At 29.3% G+C, this 3,769-nt stretch overlaps 1 long non-coding RNA gene across 1 annotated transcript; it reads right to left on the reverse strand.

Annotated features, from left to right (window-relative positions):
* On the reverse strand, nt 321–2,990 carry LOC110264289. The gene is made up of 2 exons (XR_002350187.1): nt 2,542–2,990; nt 321–2,070 (listed from the first exon to the last, which is right to left on the reverse strand). It is a non-coding gene; the product is annotated as an uncharacterized LOC110264289 (long non-coding RNA).

Raw genomic sequence — 3,769 nt, forward strand, 5'->3', positions numbered from 1 at the left:
TGAAAGACAATCAATAGTTTGAAATTGCAATGAGTAATAGTTTGAGTTTTCATTACTTTATATCAATATACTTTTTATATATATAAGTCTAGTTTTTTGGGTACTTATATACAGTATAATTCTAGTTTCAAATTAAAAGTTCTAATGTATTAATAGGTTTAATTTGTATATTGATTAGTTCTTTTATTTATTAAATGTGTAAAAATTATAAAAATACAATTAATTAGGAACTCGAAATAGAAAAATATTTATCATTTAAGTAAGAGATTTTGAGTTCAAGTATTGAAAATAACAAAAAATTACACTAATAAAATTATAAAAGAATAAAAAAAGAAAATATAAAATTATAAAAACATAGTAAAAAAAAAAGCATGGCCACATACCTATTTTCTTGTAATGTACTTACGCACAGTGATATACATCCATTCCTTTATGCATAATTAATTCCCATGAAACTTGGATATTAATTAGTTCCTTTTCTTGAGGTAATTTTGACGATAAGATTCTAATTTTGCAATATGCATAGTGATCATCATACATCCATTCCTATGCATAACTTTTCTTTTTATATATAAATAAGGAAATTAAAACACAGGTTCTAAAAAAAAATTAAAAAATTGAAATAATGAACAAAAAAAAGCAGCATCATTAACTATATATTAAATATCCAAAATATCCTAAGGAAAGCATGCATCCACCCATTCGTCCTCAATGCTTCATTTCATGTTATAGGTTTGTGGCAAAAGGTTGTTTTGTTTGACTGTAATGTGGGAGCTTCATCATTACCACCAATGTCCAAAGCCAAACACTCAAGAAAAAAGGACTTAGACTAATGATTACATCAGGGTGGAACGAGAATGGATAATATACTGTAACTACATGCAAAATTTCATTCTTTCCTTGGTCCACTTTGTTGGATAAATGCCTAGCTAGTTAGCTATATCTACTTATTTAATTTGGCATCTTCAAAGTTCAAAGGCTACTATGAAATTAAGACCCATCAAAATTTGTGAACACATGGAAGGGTAATAAGGTTCACATGTATCAATTTGGGGTTTTCAACTTTCAAGTAGTACTACTCCTATTTTCTCTTTTTTTTTTCTTATTCTATTTTCCTTTTCTTTTTCTACCACATTATTTCGCTGTGAGATTTTTCAATAGTAAATGAGGTAGTTGCAAGTTTGCTAATTTCGCTGTGTGCAAAAGAAAGGTAAGGGAAGGTCTACAACTTCAGAGTCAAAACAAATCTGTGCCTTATGGCTACAATAAAGACAATAGAATGGTCCCCCCAGAATTAATATAAGCCTCTAAGATAGGCTTAATTCCTTTGCACTCTGTGTGGTGGGGTTTGTACGTACACTTGAACCAAATTAAAGAGATTTTGACTAGTACAACATATATCAGGATTATTACTGCAAAATATAATGCAAATAATTGTTAATAGACCGTGACTATACTTACTAGCTAGCTACTAGCTGTTCCCTCATATTCATATGAAAATTAATGAAAATTAAGCAAAGAGCATGCACGCGCCACGGGAAGAGAGTGGTTGGTTGTGTTGCATTGAAAATAAGAGATAAATGTCAGATCCTAATGATGAGGCTACACTTACATTCAGAGGGAAGTAGTGGAGTAGCGTATAAACTTATTAGGTAAATGGAAAGGTCACCCCTTAAATTAATGCTAACTACTAAGTACAATCCATTCGGCCATTCTCATTCCCTGTTAAAAAAGATTTTGAATATCAGATCAATTTTTTTTTTAAATAGATTTTAACTGATTTTTCAATAAAAAAAAACTAGACTAACTCAACCATATTTTTAAATTACAAATTTATAGTGACACAATCTGTGGCAATCGTGCATGAACCCGTCACAAACTGAAATCTACTACTTTCATGTAAGGGAATTATTTAAAAAAAAAAAACTTGAGCTACATATGCAAAAATTAAAGTGCAGATCCAAACCATGAAACTTCATTTGGTTATGATGAAAGAGAAACAGAAAAACATTCAACCCCTCTCCAAGGGAGAGATGTAATCGATATCATCATCATTACCTTCTTGAAACCCTAAAACCAAATCACAGAACAAGTATCAACTGAAAATTGTACACAAAGGAGATTAGATAAGAAAGAATCACGAAAATAGTAGAGAGAGAATATGTAGATAGAAGCCTATAGGGTTTCAAAAAGAGACATCAAATACTAGCATATATTACAAGGTTTTTCCAAATCCAGAAGCAGCTTCTGGTTAAATTAAGGGTTATTATACCCTTTGCATACATCATCTAAACCCACATCAAATTTTTAAAGCAAACTGAAGAATACTGAGAAAGATCAAAGCAAAAGCATGAGTACACATGAAGAAGAACAAAATAATAATAATAATAATAATACCACCCGAATCGTACTAAAAGTAATTTTAGGCAAAAAGAATAATTATAAACCCATAGTGTTACTCTATAGGAGATACTAGAGACAAAAAGAAAAAAGGAATAGTGGTTATGGATGGCATGTAGATATATATAAACTTTACTTTACCTTAATTAAGGGAAGGAAGGATATCGGAGATAAATATAAAAATACATGTATATATCACGAAGAGTTTTTACAAAGAGAAGCTAACAGAACTCTGTTGGCAGTATGTCCACCTCCCAAGAATTTTGATGTCAAAAAGAATGAAGATCGGAGGAGGTGGACAGAATGCCAATAAACTCTGTAAGCAACGCTTTGTTAAGCCCAACGTGAACAAACACAATCAAGCTTGGTATATACTTGAATAATGAAGGAAGGACTATAGTCGTCGTTCACACCTAGCTAGTGCAGCCGCAGCACATAGACAAAGTGGAAGATTCAGATTGGAAGTTTTTGGCAACAAGGGTAACCACATTCCTACCCTATTTAAGATGCCACTGTGAGCCTCACAATAAATATGAGAGAGACTCATAGCGTGTCTTGGCACAAATTATTAGGTGGTAATACACTATTTAAGTGTATCATAATTTATTTTATTTTATACTTCTTTAGCCAAATACGAATACGGGTACATGTATAATGTATAATCATACTAGCTTCTATTATTTGAAATGTCATCTTATAATTGTGTGTCTTGCTTTTTATGGTAAATGTAAATTAAAGGCTAGATTTTTAAAGCTTTATACATTCAATATATTAAAAAGGTTCAAAATTTTTCTCATTCATTCTCTTAATTAATGTGTCTTTAGAGGACTTTTTAGTTAAGTCATTCTTTTAATTATTAAACATACATATGTAATCATAATAAATATAGGAAGTAGATAAGATGATAAGTTCGTCGTTAATTATTCTCTTAATAAATGATTCTGAATTCAAATTTTAAGAATAGTAAAAAAATATAATATTAATTTACTTATCTGTGAAAAATCAAATTTTAAAAGCATATATTTATTTTAAAAACACAAGGAATGTTCAGTAGTTATAAATAAATGTAAAAAAACGAGACATCTATTTACATCGTTTAATAATGTCATCTAGAGTTTTAAAGCTACTTTTTAAACATTTCTAAGATATTGAAAACTTTTGAAACTTTAAATAATTTAATATAACTTAAACTTTTCTATCTTCCTTTTGTTACATGTTTATATTTGTTTATTTTTAACTACATAAACAATGCTTCACTTTAAAAATCTTAATAATGAGTGCTAGAAAAATCCATATTGCTATAAAAGCTAAAAAGGGCGGATTATATATTAGGAAGAATTTTAAGTGTACTGAAAATACTGGTATTTTA

The sequence above is a fragment of the Arachis ipaensis genome, chromosome B07, assembly GCF_000816755.2.
Source record: "Arachis ipaensis cultivar K30076 chromosome B07, Araip1.1, whole genome shotgun sequence".
NCBI classification, from domain to species: domain Eukaryota; kingdom Viridiplantae; phylum Streptophyta; class Magnoliopsida; order Fabales; family Fabaceae; genus Arachis; species Arachis ipaensis.